The 19,614-nt window shown below is 39.4% G+C and overlaps 1 long non-coding RNA gene across 1 annotated transcript in view; it reads left to right on the top strand.

Moving 5' to 3' along the window:
* LOC138008683 (uncharacterized) overlaps positions 1-4,387 on the top strand; it is a 16,247-nt gene extending 11,860 nt beyond the window's left edge. Inside the window, exon 3 of the long non-coding RNA XR_011124266.1 lies at positions 2,397-4,387. This is a non-coding gene — a long non-coding RNA (uncharacterized lncRNA). The remainder of the gene's footprint in view (positions 1-2,396) is intronic.
* The last annotated feature ends 15,227 nt before the right edge of the window (positions 4,388-19,614 follow it).

Here is a 19,614-nt window from a genome sequence, read left to right as displayed (position 1 = left end):
TTTCGTTCGGGTGTTGTATAAAACACTATGATCATTATTTGAGCAAGGATTTCTTCCCACTGCGTCTTGTCTGGACGTTATCGATCAGTCTTACCAGCTGTTCGTAATTTTATGGAAACAACAATGTGCCCGAATAATAGTCGACGTTCCGCTCGGATCAATTTTTGTGACCTTAAACTCTAAAAAGGATAAAATTTCATGAGTCATTGATTCAACTGGCCGTTATTGAGAGGTTATTTGGGCAGTTGGCACGTGTCACAGAGAACTTGTTTGTTCATTTCTTCACATCAAAGCAAAAGGAGCTAAAAGTAATACAAGTGTCCGGAAGGGAGAACATACATTGGATTGTTGAGAACAATAACAAGGAAAGATAGAAGGAGACGCCTTATCTAAAGTGTTATTTAAGCAGTGGAAATTTAGCTTAGAATTGTCACTTGGCTTCTTTTCATTAGGTTTCACTGACGCCCTTTCACGCCGTAGTTGAGAGTTTTAGAAAGAAGCCTTAGCTCAAACAACCTGCCAAATACCTTCTAACTAGTGTCTCTGTGTTTGTAACGTCTTCTTCCTTGCGGAAAGTGAAACACCTTGTCAGAAGAATAGTGTCACTGTGCCGATCTGCTTGCCATTCCTCTAAGCTGACGTTTAGTACATCAGGTAAAAAAAAAAAAGTCACTTGTTGTTTATTTGAACAAACTAGCATGGTAGCCTTCCGGCTCAGTTTGTTTTCGTGTCTGCAATAAATCGTCGGGGTCAAAACATTGCTTAAGAGAACAAAGTATTTGAATTAAACCCATTTTACGCGGGGGAAAAACAGCCTGTAGGTTTACCGCCGCTTCAAGACGAACTTTTCAAGAAATCCAAGGTGGAGCTGACATTACGATAATAGGTGGCGGAAAAATCCACGAAATGAGTCTGTCAGAATTAAGCAAAATAGTAGTTCTAGCCCGTGAGGGGGGTACGGGGCAGCAGAGAACATTTTGAGCATTTTGCTCACGTTATTTTTTAGTTTCTTTCATTGTTATATAAATATGTTAAAAGGCGCGTTTAAGTTTTCGTCTATATCAAATGGAAATATCTGGCACTGCAATGGGTTGTAAATGTCAAGAAAGCTATGTAACTGTCCGCCCTTAGGTTAACCTGTGCCTGTGTTTTCTCCGACATCGACCTTTTCCCCTAAGAATCCTCCAAGATCTTCAGTGACCTGCTTGCGATGTTAAAAGAGCAACTTTTATTCTTTTATTGAATTAGCATTTTCGACCCCAACACATACCCCCGCCACTATGCCGCCCACAAACACGGGTGGTTTTCAACCAATGCTCGAAATTTAAAAGCATTCCAGTTTGTCCCTGTTTCAAAAGCCGGGCAACTAAACCCGTAAATTTGGTTGCTGTGATTAATGCTTGGTTGCCCATTGGGAAAACCCTACGATTAAATGCTCGCCATGTTGAGATGCAACCCCCTGGCGTTGGAGCTTTAGTATCCCGTAGTTCTAAGTGTGTGCCTGTGGTTTTTCTTTTTTGTGGAAGTCTGAAAAATGGAGTCTTCGATCTCGCCAGCTACATGTAAATTTTCCTATTAGACAATTTTTTTGTAAAAGCCACAGATATTCAAAACACGGAAAATGCTCAACTGTGGCAAATTACTTATTGTTAACTTCATACGACTATCAGACACTGACAACAGAAAATCGGTGAGTGAGTCGGGTGCTGCTTATGTACAAGAGACTATCAGGTGAGAGAACACATCCCCGTGCCCATGATAATCTTTTTCAATCTATTTTAAGCTTCGCGCCACGCTGTGAAAGTTATTTTTAGTTTCGTCGCCATGGCCGCGCGGCCCATGGTCAGAGGATCAGATGTCATTGTGAAGAAAACTGCGAAGACTTTTCTCGCCGTCGCATGATCCAGTGAAGTTTGAAGGTATGATCGGCTTTAAGCGGTCATTACGTCATTACGTCATTACAATTGATCAATCAGGTGTCTTTCCTAAAATAGCCTCGCAGCTTGACTTCGATCTAAAATTAGATTGAAAAAGATTATCATGTGAAGAGGCCCATGTATGGGGGATGTATTCTCTCACTTCATGGTCTCTTGTTATGTAATAATACATTTTCTATTTTTGGCTGGGTTGTCCGTTGTTTTTTCTTCGGGCAACCAACCTTTTCATTTCACCAAAAACTAGTCGCCCGGTAAACTTTCTGGTCTTCTGGGACGACCGGACGACAGCTAATTTCGAGCACTGTTTTCAACTTGTTTTCATAGAATGCCTAAACTTATTGAACTGACTGAAATGGAACGTTTTGGTTTTTTATAAAACATGAACAACAAGTTCGAAAATAGAATTTCTTAGTTCACAATAATTATCTCGAAATTTTCTCTATTTCTGTCTTTACTCAGTTACAATGAAGGGACAAGTTCTGGCACTTCTGCACTTCGTAGTGACAGAGCTGCGACCTTTCTGGCTTTTATGGTACACCACTTTTAACACATTTAAGAGTGTCGTGACAAGTACTCTTACCTTCGACCTTTTGACGTCGACAGCGATAGCAGAATGCTTGAAACAGAAGACAATCACGATACAGGGCATTGAAAGCTGTGCAAACACAGCCTACGACAAGTACTTGGCACAAGGTACACATGAAGAGCATAGGTGCGTGGGCTGTTCCAATGAGGACATTTTCGTGGTAGCTCCTGAACCACGCATTATGCTATTCCTCATGACAGTCTGGCTCCTGGGTTTTTTGTTTGTCCTGTTCCTGTACTGCCTGTATCGCCGGCCCGACTATAACGATGGTACCTACATCAAGTTTACCCAATCGCTGTACTCCAATATTGTTTACAGAATATTGGCCTATATCACTTTCGTGTTATCCATCATCATGATCCTTTCTGGAATCTATCTTCTGATGGACTATGGATACGACTGGACCTCTTACGTGGTGACCTTGATACTCATTGTGGTGGAATGTCGCAAACTCCTTGCGTTGAAGCACGACGGCTTTGATATTACTTCGCACAAATTTGGACAGTTGCCTATCTCCCGTGGCAGCTCCCTGATGAAGCCAGTTAACTTCCTGCTTACAACCAACGCCAAAGTTCTAGATGAAATGGAAGTGCAGGTCATGAGAAAAGTATTACCCAAATCTGTGGCAGCAAAAGTGGAGGAAGGACGTTGTAGTCGCTTTGCACTACGCCCACTCAATGAAGACGGTGTGAAGAGCTTACTTGATGACGCGGATGGCAACAGCAACGAGGTTTAAAAACTGACGAGGACAGGTGCAACAAAACAAGGGGATTTGGTTTTATTGCTGGTGGGCGTGGCTCTGTTGTTGTTGTTGTTGTTGTTGTTGTTGCTATTGTTTTTTTTAACCATAATTGGGTGGAAATATTTAGCTGTTTGGTTTGTTAATGTATCGCAATATTAACCTCTGGTATTTATTAACCTTTAGTATTTATATTATAATTTAGTTGCTTGAGGAGCCGCTGTATGTTTTGCCTTGGCCTGTCATCAGGTTATAACTGCTTCACTGCCGTTTTAAGCGTTTTTTTTTTTTAATTTACCTTTTCGGAGTGACTGGTTTTAAATGAAGGACGGAATTTTTCATCAAGCTTACAGAGAGCACCTCCTTTATATGGTTTTATGTAATCTGTGTGTCAATAATATTGCTGCCTGTTATGTTTGAAATGTCGAAAACAACTTCAGACATCAAGTGGTGGAAAGTAGTGTCAAAACAATAAATTTAAGATATCAATAAATGATTTTTTTACGTCAATTTCCGTCATGTTTTCAAGGACGAGAGGTCATTAGTGAAAGCTTCTTGTAATTTCTTAATGCCAATCAGAAGAGTCGTCATTGTGATCAGAGAGTTTTTGTAAGAACGACCAACTTTCAGTCATTTCAAGCACCGCTTGCAATACAAACGAATGATATTTTCTAAAAGTGGATCGGATTTCAGTTGAAGTATTTCTGCTGCAATTGGGAAAGTTTTATTCGTGGAACTTTACCTTAATCATTTCAGTTATATGCTTAAATTTAAGGTTTTGTGTAGGAAGTATAAAAAGTTTATGATATGTTCATTGTGTGAATTAAATAAGGCGATAAATGTCTACTAGCTGGCAGAGAGTTAACCTAAAACAGTGTCATGTGTTTTGAAATCTGCGATTCACGCATACAAGAACATCCATAACAACGATAATTTTAATTTGAAAGGGTGAAAGTGTTAAGACCACTGAACTGAATTCGCATTTATTCATTGCTCATTGACAATATCATTATCATTATAGGGCCACAAGTTTATTAGCCTTTGGCTATTAAGTGCTACCCTCTTTAAATAAAGGCTTTACTTACTTACTTACTTATTTAACAATAAAAGTGTTGTGTTTTAATTTGCGGATGTGGGCTACTGTACTATACGTAAGAAATGTTGGTTTTCAGGAACGGGGGTTGGGGGGAGGGGGGATCAGAGTACCTGAAGAAATCCCTCATGGGGAAGAGTAGGGAACCAACCTCCATATGGCGTCAAGTCCGGGAAACGAAGCCGGGGCACATCGGTGGTTGGCGGACGCACTCACCACTGCGGCAACCCTACTCCCCAGATGCTTCTTTAGGCTTATTCGGTTTTCTCAGAAGTCCATGACCCGGGGTGAACAACTTCAATGTATTTCTGTCGCGGCGTTTTCACAGATCGAGCTATTATCGGTCGATTTCCCCGCGAATTCAGTCTCCCACGGGAGCCTTGCTAGCCAATCATAAGCCTTGCATAATAATGCAACAATTTGTTTATTTCACTTGCACCAAAAACAAATTACAACTGTTACAGTCTCTTAGGTGGATAACTAGCAGGGTGAACATTGACTGGAGTCCTTGCCACATGGATCATACGGCTGGGTTGCTCCGGCGAAGCAAGGTTAGTGATAACCCGTGTTAAATGCCATGACAGCCTATAGGTTTAAATGGGTAAATGGATCATAACCACGGACAACTTGTGTGCAAAAAAAGTAAATACATAATTTAAAAATAATAGAAGAAAAAAGTTTGGAAGTGCAAAAAAAGGCGCGAAAAAAAGCGAGGAAATCTGAGCGAAATGGTGGCCAGACAGACGCAGGCTCATCACAAAAATATTTCTTACCTTTTCGCGTACGACTAAACGTCGGAATTGATCCAAACTTTCCACAAAACGTTTTTTTTTTTTCGCTATACTCGGAGAGAAATTTCCCATTTTAGCTTGGCAACGCTTAGCGCAAATAAGGGCGCGCAAACTAAGGTATATGAGCTGATAACCGAGATTGATTAAACCAATCAGAGCACGAGAAATGCAATAACCGAGATTGAGAATTTAATAAATAGAGGATATTACACATTGGCGATAAGATATAAATTTTATGTCCGAGTGTCAAGAGAGAGCGCAGCGAACGTGTCATTTTCTTTTTATTATAGAGACAAAAGTACATTAAGTAAAAGCTAAAACAGTTTTATTCATTTAAGGTGGCTCAAACCAGTTTCAACACTTAACGTTCTTATTAGAAGGACTGACACTACAATACTTTATCACTTAACAGCAATGTTATGGTACCATATCAAACGTAGAAAGTGGCAACAGGAAAGCCCTGCAAAACACCCCATATTTTGGCTTTAGCTGCTCATAAAAACGAACTGAGTGACCCCCACTTTTTATTTCTGAAATGTAATCAGAATGCCAGAATGAAACTTTTTGCAAAGTTTAAAAAAATTCTGTTGAGTGGATTCAGAGCCACCTTAACTAATTGAAAATTTAAGGTAGCTCTAAATCCGCTCCGCATAATCTTTTTAAACTTTGCAGGTAGTTTCATCTTGGCCTGCTAATCACTTTTGTGCAATACAAAAGTGGGGTCACCGAGTTCGTTTTTCAGATATGACCAACTAAAGCCAACGTATAGGGTGTTTTTGCAAGGCTTTCTTGTTACCATGGTAATTTATTACGTCACAACAATGACTGCATCTTGTTCAGCAATAATTCATGTTTTACATGGTACCATAACATTGCTGTTATGTGATAACGTGTTGTAGCGTCAATCCTTCTAATAAGAGGGTCTCTGGAAAGTGTTGAAACTGGTTGGAGCCACCTTAAAGGCGGGAGATGACGTCATCAATATCCTCCTTTACAAGTGGTGTAATTCACAGTAAAGCACTCACGCCTATACAAAAAAATAGCCACGAAAAGCTTACATTCCACGCGTGATTGATAACTGTAATGTTTCGTAGTGATGCGTACGGATTTAAAGTTTTTCCCACTTTAGCAAAAGTTTATTTTTCACACTTTTATTTATTTTGAGTAAACTGATCAAAGAGAGTTAGCACAAATAGCATAGCTAGTCTAGGCCGTGTAGAGTTAAGATACATGCAACATAAAATAATAAGACGCTCGCCGAGCGTACACTGGGTTGCCTGAGGTACGTGTTATTCAAAAACAGAAAGGGCTCAGTTGGGTGGTATTGAACTGCAGCGTTCCAGGCAATTTTTTCAGTCAGGGGTCATTAAGACCATTTAAGGGGTCACCCAGAAGTCGTGCCAGCAGAGTCCCTTTGGCTCACAGGTTCATATGACGAAACAGATCTTTTTCTGAGGTTAAAAGCCTGGCTACCAGCCTAATAATCATTTGTCAGAAAGAAAAAAAATCCTGTCATCTTTAGAAAAAAATAGGCACGCATTGGGTACGTGTGGTAGTGCAGTAACACAGTGCTTTATTCCATATTGTCAACTGTCTTCAAGGAGATTCAAGTTGTCTTTGCGTAATATGTAGCTCCAATAGAGATTTTACACGGCAGCCATGTTGCATGGCAGAAACAGTGAAAATGTTTTGCATAAGAAAGTAAATTTGTTCCCATAGGGAAAAGAATCTAAATTCCTGCCATACATTATGGCTGAGGTGCAACACCTCTATAGTAGATGATATTGTTTTGGTATTGTATATCATTGTATTGCCATGGTAGAAGTCTTAGGCAAATAGCCCCCTAAGAAGACATGTGGTTACTAGCAAAGTACTAAACCCAGAAAGAAGAGAATCGAAAAACATTGACTTGTAGGCTGGCATGCTGATCATTTTCAAGTTCCCTCACAACTTCTTTACAGAATAAGCTAAAGGGTGTAATCTGAGCGTCCGGAAACAAAAGTTCACTGAAGTTAATACCCCCTGTTCGGCGGGGTTAGTATCTGGATGGGTGACCTAAAAAATATACCACTTTGTAACAGAAGCGTAGGACCGAAAATTCTATTTTAACGCTCAACAATGCAAACTAAGCAAGGTAAAGATTTGTTAGCTTGCTTTATGCAAAACAAATATTGATGCAAAAGTAAATAAATATTGATACACATTTTTTAGGAAGAACAGTAGAAAGTTTGCAGGACGGTCGATCGAGAATAAAATATTGTGCCATCAGCAACAACATTTTCGACATGAAAACAACATTACGAAGTTACTATCAGCGAAAAACATTTTGCAAGATTTTTGCTAAGTTGAATTTTGTCATTGTACTTTTGGCTGAACAAGTAAATCGCAAAATCGAAAGCGCCATCGAATTCAGCAGGCGCCGTGATCAAGTTTAATACCGCGGCGTGTTTACTCGCGAAACAGTGAAGCATCTGTGTGAAATGATAGCAAGATACCGGGTTTTGTTGTTGTAGGTTTCTTTTTCTTTCAAGTGTTATAAAGTTTGACAAGAAGTGTGCGAGTTCAACACAAAGATCACAATCGCCCAACTCTTGAGGTTGACCATTGTTTCTGCAAAGTAAACAATTTACTCTCCATGACGAGGTTATTTATCATCAGGTAATTCCATTATTTTGGAAATACCAGCTACTTTGTTATTCATCAGCGTGGCAATTTTTTGCTGATTTTGGGGCTCATTTTGTAGAAACTAAAGCACGCTTCCATGCAACAGACCTGTTTTTTTCGTGAACCCTTCTTGCTTACAGAGCACTACTAAAGAAAATCCTCCCGTATCACATTTCAACCCAGGTATGCAAATTTGTTAAGCTCGAAAATTCAATACACAAAGGCAGAAAATATCACAAAGTCCTTTTCCAGCGAAAATGTTTTTGAAACAAACAACATATTCGCTATTAGAGGCAAAAAACCCTTCCTATTTCAATTGCGTGTGTGCAAACAAGAGACACAATCCGTGTCACAACGCATATGCAATTTAATAAATTTCTGACAGGTCACATCAAACCCTTTTCGAAAAAACCTTGACCGTAAATAATGAAGCACAAAAGCGACAACAAGCTTTCCTTCAAATAATACTTCATTGTCACATTTCCATTTTTTTTTACGTACAAAATACCGGTAAATGTAAATTACCAGACAACTAAGATGCGACTTGAGTAAACACTGTGATGAATTCAAGGGGTTCGATTCCTTCAATGTTTGTTAAATCCATCAAAAAAGTGCCATTTGATTTCAGCGTCTTATAAATACCAAATTAGTAAAATATTAGAAAGAAAGCTCACTTGATATCCAACGGCTAAAAATGAAATTGTTGTCGAAGATCATTACTCGTCGATTAAAAGATTCCAGATATTTATGTTTCAGGGCTTTTCTTGTTCATCCAATTGACGTTCCATTCTTCAGCTCCATAAGGGCATAATTTGTTTAAAGATCCTGACTAAAATGCCATTCGCGTTTTAATGACTTTCGACGCCATTGCGGGTTAATTAAATGTTCTTCTTTGTGCAGGGAAATCTACGCATTACCCCAGCCCCCTCAAACCTAACAAAATAGGCACAGAAGACTCTACGTACAAAGACACCACTTAGCAGGGGAGTGCCAGGCAAGACTTTTGCCGACATGGAAAAAAATGAAAAAAAAATAAAAATCCCACGAAATGAAACCCAGACTCCGACTGGATTTCGTAACCCAGTAACAAGTATGGAAAAACATATACATATACATCTGTTAGAAAATATATACATAAAGAGAAGATCATTAGATACATAACTTTTAAGGCTGGTTTTCACTAGCGACGGAGTTGGAGCCCGAGTCGTAATCGGAACAGTAGAACGATATGATCTGCTGAAATCAGGGGTACAGACAGAAATTTGGGGGTCCTATCATGAATTTTAATATCGATCAACAATAATTATTATTAATTCACTAATGAATATTAATGATTTGGGTTGTTGAGATTCCTCAAGTTCCAACACAAACAATATCATTGTTTTCACGTTCCACTTTTATTTTCTTAGTATTTTCCCAATTATTTACATGATGTACATTGCTAGAATGAAGTATCTGACACTATGCCATGTTACAGACTGATAATATTGACTAAGAAATGGGCCTATTATTGGCCCTCCATTTATCAAGAGACTTAACACAGTTGAATTCTTTGTAATTGTTACCATTTATACAAACCCTCATGAGTTGATCTACATTATCACTTGAAATCCTGGCACGTGATTTAACCTTAACCCTATTTTGAACGCTAAAACCCCTTTCACAGTCAGCTGTTGAGAAGGGTAGAAACATGGCAATTTGAGCCAGTTCTAGGAGGTTAACCCTACGCAATTAAAGTGCCTTTGAAATAAAAGGTAACTAAAGCTCATTTGAAAGACGTTTTAAAGAAAAGAAACATGGTGTTTTTATTTCAGTCTTCAATAAGTGGAAGTTCCAGTGAGTTGTTCCCCTTCAATAGTTGTTCGCTGTGTGAGTCGTCTTACAGTTTTACTCTAATCCGTAAAGCTCACCTCTTTAACGCTGGGACGCTTGGTATCTGGAGCTTCTCTAGTGCAATGTAAAGCATTTCCGTGAGTTTCCTTGGGTAGTAATGCGGGATAATTCGATTTGGTATCACTAGTACCTGCTTTCTCCTCAAGTGATGATGTGTCATCTCGTATGTGATTTAGATTGTGAAGAATCACTCCGAGTGATCTGTCAATCAACTTCTGGTGTTTTAAATTCTGTTTAATTGGGGCTCTTTTCATGAATCGAACCAACTTCGTTTTGTTTCGCTGTTAAGTGACACCTCGGCTCTGCGTGTTCTGAGTGTTTCAAACTGCATGAGTTGTTCTATCGGATTTAATGGGTCAATGAAGTTAGTATCGCCGTGTTCATTTTAATGTGCTTTGTGTACCCTCTGGGGATGGTGTGAAAAGGTACAAAACAAGTTTTGAAGTAAAAAGATGGTTTACGTTGATTTGTAATCATTGTTAGAGAGTGAGTTCAACAGAAAACTGCACAGCCAGAGTTCTTTTCTTATTGTAGCAAGCAAAGCCACGCAACAAAAAAAAGGTCTGTACATGTAAACCGGTAGGTATACTTTTTTTGGTGTCGGGAACTGTCCTGTTACAGGGACCGAATGTCCAAGTTTCTCTTCTTGTAACTTACATCCAGTCGTAGCATCGCCAACTTTTTCAGCCATCCACCTGCTCAGTGACAGTGGTTTCTTAGAACCTTACAACATAGTGCCAAGTTTTTGCAATGAAAAATATACGAAGCGATTTCGAAGTTTTGCAACAGTTGGTAAAAAAACAGCACAGATGGGACATTTGCCGGACTGGGTTATGCGCTCGCGGTGCACGGCGGGAAATTATCAGACTGTACGTTTAAACGAACGATCTTTTAATCCTTTAAAACACAGAAAAGGCCAACATTGTGATCCCGAGATACTTCACTTTCCGCATTGCACATCCGAAGTTCACTCTGCAGTTCTCACGCACACACTAAACGAATATGAAGTCCACAACAAAAGGTTTGATCCGTCGTGTTTCTTTGTAAAGGAGGCTAAACTAAAACGAACCTCGAAATAAATGGATACGGGTTTTTATCTTCCACATAAGTAAAAGTTGTTTTGAAAATCCTTGCAATATTTACCTGCCTTGTATGGTGTAAAATGTGCTCAGTGTTAGTTCTTGGACAACAGTAAACCGCAATAGCTGTTCAGCAGTTTAATTAATCCACCAAAGTTTCACTTCCGATTAAGATATGCCTTTCCACAAATTCTTTTTGGCGTCATAAATGTTCGAAAAAAAGCAAACTTCGTGAAAATAACAACGTGAAGAAATTTCAAACGTTCTATTCTCCGATCATACTTGAAATAAGTTCCCGAATTCAACTAGAACTCGTCATGAGCGGAGTGGAATAGTTAGCGATCAGAGAGGGACTCACACCTTTCCCTCCACTAACTTGACGGTAATGTTTTGGCGGGAACTGCACGTGGTTGTTATTATAGTTTCAATTTGAGTAGGATGAACTTTGCTCTGTTGGGTGTTGCCATGAAAAATATCTTATCACCTTTTTGATTAGCTCGGTGTTTTTTTGTATTGAGCTGCTTCTTTTGTGAGAGGGTTTAGCCCCCGACACTGTGAGAAAACTGTGATAAGTGTGGCAATAGGAAACGTTGTTATTTGCGTTTTCGACATGTTTCGACAATAATCATTGCAGACTGTAGGTATTGTGGGATATCATTTCACCCTGCTGTCTGAGATTACAGCATTCAGTATTGAGACCCTGGAGCTAGACACATTGTGACTGCAAAGAATTTGAGCCATGAGTAATCAAACAATCATAATACCTTTCTCGAAAATCACCGTAACAAGTTTTCTTTTAACAATGTCTATCCAAGAGTATCAATGGAAGGCGCTTCTGGCAGCTCGTAAAAGTTTCATGCGCTGACCTTGGAGCATAACTTTCTGCAATCAGATGTTATTGTCATGCTGCACTTTGCTGAGGAGGGTACGCGACTGGGGTAGCGGAGAAACTCCCTCGGTCCACTGAGGGTCAAGAACGAGGAAAATATTTCATATCGGAAATATGATTGAACCCGCGGGTCACGTTGACGCAAGACGAAGGCCATCAGGCTTGGTACTTTGCCTTAGATGACCTCCCTGCAACCCTTCCTATTTGGCAGAACAACCGAGTTTCTTAAGTCTCCCACGGCAGACGTTGCTTGGAGACATGAAAAAAGTTGTATACACTGGCCGGTAAAACAATCAGTGCATGATACTGTCGCAAAGAAACTCTGGAAATATCAGTTCAGCGCTATTTTTACCACCATCAGTTTAATCCACTTTGCATGGTAAAGATATGGTTTAATGGCAGATTATTTCAAACTGTTTGTTATGTATGATCCCTGTTGGCCACAAACCGAAAAGCTCACTCTTTTTGCATCACTGCATCACTGATAACTGTTATGGTTTTGAACCAAATGCTCAGTGTTCACTTAGTTACAACTCATCAATTGAAGGTGAGTAACCTTTTATGCGAACAGCAAATGCTACTGGGAGGCTACTGACCAAGGGCGGATCTAGGGGGGTAGTACAGGGGGTGCACACCACCCCCCTGAGATGACTGCGGCTTTCTAATACAACTGGTATTCTGCAGAAAAAAACGTCACCAGTAAGCTAAACCATTCCTTAAGGGTGCTCCCCTTCAAAACAAAAATACTGGATGCGCGCCTGCTGACTGTCACATCCTCCCCACTATAAAAACTAAACATACGATAGGAAATGGGGACTACGCAAAATAAGCTCTACAGTACAACAAACGGTCACCATATCATATTATCCGTGACTCATGTGTCCTAACAAAGAGGCTTCAAAGAGGTGGAAATATGCGTAAGTTAAATCAAGTGGCTTACACTCTTTTTGTTATAAGAACCGTTTTTCGAAGAAAAAGAGAGATTAACCAAACTTTTAAGAACATATACGCTCGCTGAGAGTCTTTATTTTGCTTTTTTTTTTTTTTTTTTCAGTTTTCGTGAGTAGTATAACTACAGGCAAAAGAAATGTTTGCATAATAGTTGAGTTCAATTCCCGAAGGATTGGGTCCGGACACCAACATAGCCGCGGTTTGTTTGTTTGGGGACACCAACAAGGCGGCCGTGACGTCATGTGAAAGCCAAGAATTGGTTTTGATGGTGCTCATGCGCTTTATAGTTATTTATCCGATCCATCCACCAACCTCGAAAAGCCCTGGAACGAGGTTGTCCATCCACCTTTGAGTACTCAAAGTACAACAATAACTGAAAACTAGTCGGAAGTAGGAACCAAAACATGCGTTTCCTCGCGGACCCGTTGTAAAAACCCTCGCCAACGTTTCGTGAAACCTCCTTAGATTCTTAAAAAGTAAGATCTTTTTAGCGACCTTTCATTGTTGTTTAAAACTTGAAAACAACCTTTTAAAAGATCTTGAGTAGATAAAACTACTTCCGGGGGCTCTTAAGGAAATTTAAAGACTCTTGGAGGTTCTTTCTAAGCCGATCCTAAGTAAATAAGAGTACGGATCTTCAAGAGGCCTTTTTTAAAGAACCTCAACCTCGATGTCAGTCTCGAATCTTGGAAAGGATTTCTAAGGCGACCTGCGTAAATTTCGGTCTTCTGTAGTTGAGAATGGAGTGACTTGTGTATTTAGTTCCTTTTTCTTGGTTTCTCTCTTTACAGCAACTGTTTATCACACATCCGCCGGGGTAAGATAAGTTGACATAAATAAAACGAATAGCAGGTTAAAAGCCACGGAAATGTCGGGAAATGTTCCCACAATATCGCCGCACAACTGTTTAATTAATGAATTAATTAATTAATTAAGCTCCAAATGGTTTTCAGTGAGGTCCTGCATCCGATCGAATTGGAATTTAGAAATGTTGGTTTTTGAGGGGAGGGGAAACCGGAGAACCCGGAGAAAAACCTTTCAGAGCAGATTAAACAACCAACACCAAACTTAATCCACATATGGCCACGACACGAGTCCGGATTCGAACCCGGGCCACATTGATGGGAAGCGAAGTCGTAGGCCTTCTTAACGTCAATCCAACCCATGCTAAGGTTGTGCTTCCTCCTGTGACGGTCTAACTCTCGGTCTATCAACAAATTCTCAACCGTCCCCCTGCATCCTGCGCGTGTACCCCTTTGCGCAAGGGTTCCTCAGTGACATCGCAATTACCAATGTCTTATGAACTGTCAAACTTCCTCCCATAATCTGTTATTACTAGGAAAAAGGATATGCCCTGTGCATGTATCATGTTCGACTAATTCCAATGCTCGAAAAACCCGCTTTCTTGAAAATGGAGAATTTAAATAGTTATGTTTTGTGAATGTTAGTCGTCTGTCTCCTATGGCTGCTAATATTTAGTGTTCACCCAGTGAGAGTGGTTGACAGAAAAAAGGACAAAATTAAAACTCAGGTCAAAACTATTCTCCTCTATCCAGAAGGAGCCTATACTCGGCTTACCCTGACTACGTTCTCTTGGTTAATATTACTCAGTGACATTTTTATCCAGTTGAAACTAATTTTTGGTAATCGTACAGTGACAACACTTACAATAAGCTTTATTTGCAAGACTTAAAAATCCTTTACACTGCACTGCAAAAGGTTCTTGGGTTAGACAATGGTGAGTGTCGGGATCGAAGGACGTTAATATAAAAAAAAATCAAAGCATTTTCTTCCCATGTGGACGCTTGGAACAAATTACGGGTGCGTTCGATTGACCGTATTCCGGAATAGGAATACTTGGGATAGAAGTTAGAAATCCTTCGCTTTTAGGAGATTCACATTAAAATTGTCAAACACCTGCTAAAATGATATTTTAATTAAACATATATTTATTATCCTAGTTGCTTCAAAACGACAGACATACAAGCTGTGGTGAGCTTTTTTGATTGATCTGACTTGGATTATATATTGAGCATCCAAACACTTCACAATAGATGTGGTACAATATGATATTTTAGAGTACCCTAATCGATCTGCAATATGTAACTGTTCAGTCGCCCTATGGAGAAAAAGTGCACATTTGAAGGTCGGGCTTCAACAGTACAAACTCCAAAATAATTCATAAGTCATGTTCTTGTTCTTGTAGCACCAATATTTTCAGTCCCATTATCGCTTCTAGATCATATCAGGTGAAAAAAAAAAGCTAATTTTGCGGTAAAGGATTAGGGAATCTGTAAGATTCAGTTTCTCTTAAAACCTTTTCAGGCATATAAATTTACAACATGGATTGACTGCATGCCTTTATGTTTTCTGCCTTTCCCCTTCACCTGTATGCGGATACAATCAGATCATTTTAACCTCTTTCAAGAATGGGTCATTCAGCCAAGGCGAAAAAACGTTTATTCATTCTTCACATTTGAAGAAGCAGACCGTTAAAGGAAGCTTGTCATCCAAATTACGGAAGTGAATGTTGTAGATTCAGTCGTCTAAATGGAATCTTTCCTTGCGTTATGAAGTCCTTCGTCGTCAAAACTCACTTGGAGTTCGGAGTTGTGTTCGGTCTGATAGCAGAATTCCATTTCAGTAACCTTTACGTGATATTGTCAGATCCCATGGAAATCAGTTTATCAGTTGCTCTGGAAAGTGCCTCTTATTCTTACGCCTGTAACCTCCTACGTGACTTGTCACTTAAGCTTTCCCTTCAGACTAGCAGTGTTTGTATGGAAAATTGATTATAGTGCTCTTATCATAAGATGGACATAAAAAAAACAAATAGGTCAGATGGCATGAACGATGGAATTAGTCGAATTAACCATCGTCCAAACATTCGAACCCCCTAAGTTTTCTCTCACAGCATTATTATATGAATGGCTGAAGTATTGTAGAGATGTAACTTTCCTTTCTGTGCCACCTCTGTTTCCCTGGTTATCGCTCGACTTGGTGAACATGAGAGAGTACAGATCAACTCGTGAAGGGGGAAGGTAGGGCGGAAGCTTGGTGAAAACATCTTACAGGCTCAAAATACCCGAGGTTAGTAGAGATGGTGTTCCGGCACGTTTAAATCACGTGAAAGAGCAATTAAAAAACTAAGAACTTTGTCCTTCCATTGCAAACTTAAATGAGATCAAGACATGTCAAGAGGCAGACGGCTGTCGCCCAATGCCAATTAGAAAGCTTGAAATCAGACTTACTTGTTACAAGACTCATTAACCCAATGTTACTTTCATGCAATTAAGTTAAAACAATGTCGTCTCCATTTTAAGTTCCGCCACTTATGTAGCACCCCTACTGAGAGATTTTCTTGTTTATCTGGTGAATGTGTTCCCTGAAATTAAGATCAGCATCTATTACTACTCCGAGATGTTTGGTATGATCCTTTTGTTTAATTTGCGTTTGGTGTAATTTTAGCCGGTTTTTTTTTTCTGAAAAGGGTGGAAGATAACAAAATTCGTGTGATCACTGAATATTCAAGGACAGTTTGTTAGCACCAAGCCAATCGTCGACATATTTCGATTCTTGATTCACTAATGTTTCTAAGGAATTGTTTGTTGTTATTACTGCATCAACAGGTTCCACTTCACGGTGCATGAGATACCATTAAGTAGAGAGCAAAAATATGGACTTAGAAACGGAGAAAATGAACCCCAGATGAATGAGTATAATTCATGCTCAAATGGCCCACTAAGAGGTAGAGCGTTCGGTGATACAGGGCATGGTTGTCGTCATTGAGCAATAATGCCGCCATTGTCAAGATTTTTTTTTTCATCTATCAACGTTAATAAATTTACCTTTCTAAGAGGCTGGAGGGGATCTTTGTTTTTTTCTTGGAATGCACGCAGACACCTAAAGGTAGAGCAAGCACTGTTTATTTACACCATACACCTCTCCCTGAATGAAAAGCTGTGACTATTGGACTTTCACTCTCCCTGGAAGCTACAGTGATCCCCAGACCTATACACGTTATCTTCAGAATCTTGCACCACTGATGCATGGAAATATTACTACTGCTTGATCAGTCCAGAACGAGATTGTATTGAATAATCCACAAAAGCTATACTGAGTGATCCACAAACGATTGCGCTCCATCTTACACTATTAATTTATGGAGCGATCTCATGGAACTGCTAGATCCAGAACGACATTGCATCTCATCTCAACAAAATTCCCTAATAAAAGAGATAAAAGAAGACCGGAAAAGTGGATCGACAATGACCGGCATAAATCAAACATTGACACACGAGTTCTAAGGTTAAGGGTTGCTGATGAAGTGTGCCTCATTCACGAAAAGACTAATGACCATGACCAAGCAATCCGCAATTAAAAAAGGCCCGCCCATCTAGCTGGTTGAACTCTGTGGCCGCTTGCTCCTTTTTTTCACAGGAATCACTCTACGTAAACTGGCAAGACCCTCTTTTCCGGCTACGAAACTCCTGGAATAACAGGCCTTGATGGTGGCCATTTTAGTGAAACCTCTGCAATGGATAAACAAGTTTGGAGTGATTGAACAAATTTGGAGCATTGAAGTTCGGCATTGTGAAAAACTGTCAAGAGTTGAACACAATATCACAGGCTGTGGAGAAATGTTGTGTACTTTCAACAATTACGTTGAATCATTTTTTTCTTCAATACCATGACAAAAGATAATTACTTGCAAGAGGTTGATCAATGTTTTTCCTTTAGGCAATTCAGGGGTAAAGCTCACAGAGAGGAATGATATTGATCATCATTTTGGAAGACTATGCAAATTACAGTTGTTTAGTACTGTTGTTCATTCGACGAAAAAAAAATCACAAACAGTGCAATCGCAAACATTGCAATTTATCTAGTAGCAATCTTCAATTGTTCTAGCCCGGGTTTATGTTTATGTAATCCAAGTAGATTTCTCTGTTTCCACCGACATTAATAAATGTCTCATCGCATAATGTTCATCGGTGGTCATGCCAATCTTTTCATTTCTGGATCAATACTGTGCATCAGCAAGCCAAAGAGGGCCTGAAGTTGTCTCTTTATATTTAAGGCGTCGCCGTAAGGGCGAAGGATAACAAAACTGTAATACAGGCATGTAGTTCTTAAAGAGGACTGCAGAGTCATTAGCCATCAGTCTTGGCCCTTTAAAACCTCTTAAGCATCAGTCGATGCATGGGATTCAGACCGTTAAGGCGTAAATTTTATTCAAGTTGTTTATCGTGTATGAGGATTGAAACCCTTGAAAGAGTTTTTTCTCTCAAGGACGTTGGTTTTTGCCCTTAACTATGCAACCAGGTTGGGTGTTCCCAAATCCAGTTTTGCGGTCACATGCGCGCAGTGACTGAGAAGCTTAAAAAGGCTAGTTACCTTTGGACTTTGACAGGTCGCATTCTTTGCGTTGTACATAAAGAAGTTTTCGAGTGGACCAAAATCATTCATCATGTTATGGAGATGTAAACACAGAGGTTGTTCCAGTATGTCAAAGAAGTTTCTGGTCTCGACCTTATATATTTGTCATATATTTGTGTTAACTTTGCTGAGGTTTTGTTTGAGAATTTTCCTGCCGTTATGAACGCTTTTTAAATAGTTGTTTACCTTGATCATTGTTTACGACTTGGCAATGTTTCAATTTTAATTAACTTGCCTGTTATGATTTCAAAGTAATCAACTGACGACAGAATGATCCTGTTTATGCCACTGCATAGCCCCGATTATTTTTCTGACAAAGATATGAAAACACTTCGTCGAAATATCACTTCTCTGACACTTCGAAATCTCGCGTTTTGAGAATATGAGCAAACTATCTTGCGATAAATATCTTCAGATACTTTCATTTGTGTAACTTTACTCAAGAACTGAATATAACTTGGATCTCAGCCGGGTTCTCAGCATGTGGGCAGGCTCAAGGCAACATTTAGGAGAACATTTCGTTGATGGACAATAATTTTTATATTAAGTCTAGCCCAGCTTTATATAAACAAGGTTTTAGCTTGGCTCAGTAATATCGATTAAGATGGATGAATTCAACATTACGACAAAAAAGAAGTTTGACGAAGGGCATTAACGGAGCAGACTTAGAATTTTTTCCTTTCTCACCAAACAATCTTGGGAAATTATCTTTTTCTTATTCTATGTGATTAAGCGGTTAGCTCCCCGGCATTTCTTCAGAAATTGAAGTCGCACGCTTCCGGAGTAGGAATTTTAGAAAGGCTGGCTTGCTTGTGCCATTGAGTGCATGCGAATTTTAAGCCCCATAGATCTGCTCTTAAACCGAAGATAAACACACGGCATTGCATTAGCCACCAAACTATTCATTTTGCCTTTTTCCATTGATATTTGAAACATATTAACCCTACACCATTTAACAAAATGCAGTTTGAAATGAATTTAGAATATAATTGAACCCCTTTATTTCAAACTCGGGTATTTCGAAGAGGCCCTCCCAAGGCTTTTGAGGAACGAGAAAACATAGCATAGAAAACATAGCTAATTTGAACTTGGAAACAGGGGAACGAAAACAAAATAACTTAAGGACAAGGGAACGTAAACAATTTTAGAGATCAAAAAGCTGGGAAAACGTTTGAAAGAAATTTCGGAAACAGCCTGGGAACACAAGCAAATTTCTAAACGTCCATTTATCCCTTCGGTTTTGCCGGGGTTTTTTTGTTTGTTTAATTCGAACTCGGTTATTCCGAATTCTGCTTTTATTCGTACTAATTTTTGTTTCCCATGAATTTGATTCAAGCCTTTTATTTCCAAGTTTAGTTAAAAGGTGGTTGACAAACTCCAGAGACCTTCAGACGATGTCGTAATGCACAGTGACAGTTGTCTTTGTCCATGCACAATCTCAGTGACAGTCCCGTAAATGAACCACAATTATATAAAGAGTTCTCAAACAAAGATTTATGGCAGGAAAGACAGTGGATTTTGAATTCCTCTTTACACTTCTATATTTGCAGATGAAG

Source organism: Montipora foliosa, chromosome 6 (assembly GCF_036669935.1).
Source record: "Montipora foliosa isolate CH-2021 chromosome 6, ASM3666993v2, whole genome shotgun sequence".
Classification (NCBI taxonomy): domain Eukaryota; kingdom Metazoa; phylum Cnidaria; class Anthozoa; order Scleractinia; family Acroporidae; genus Montipora; species Montipora foliosa.
Note: the sequence above shows the minus strand (reverse complement) of the source record. Positions and strands in the feature narration are given on the sequence as shown.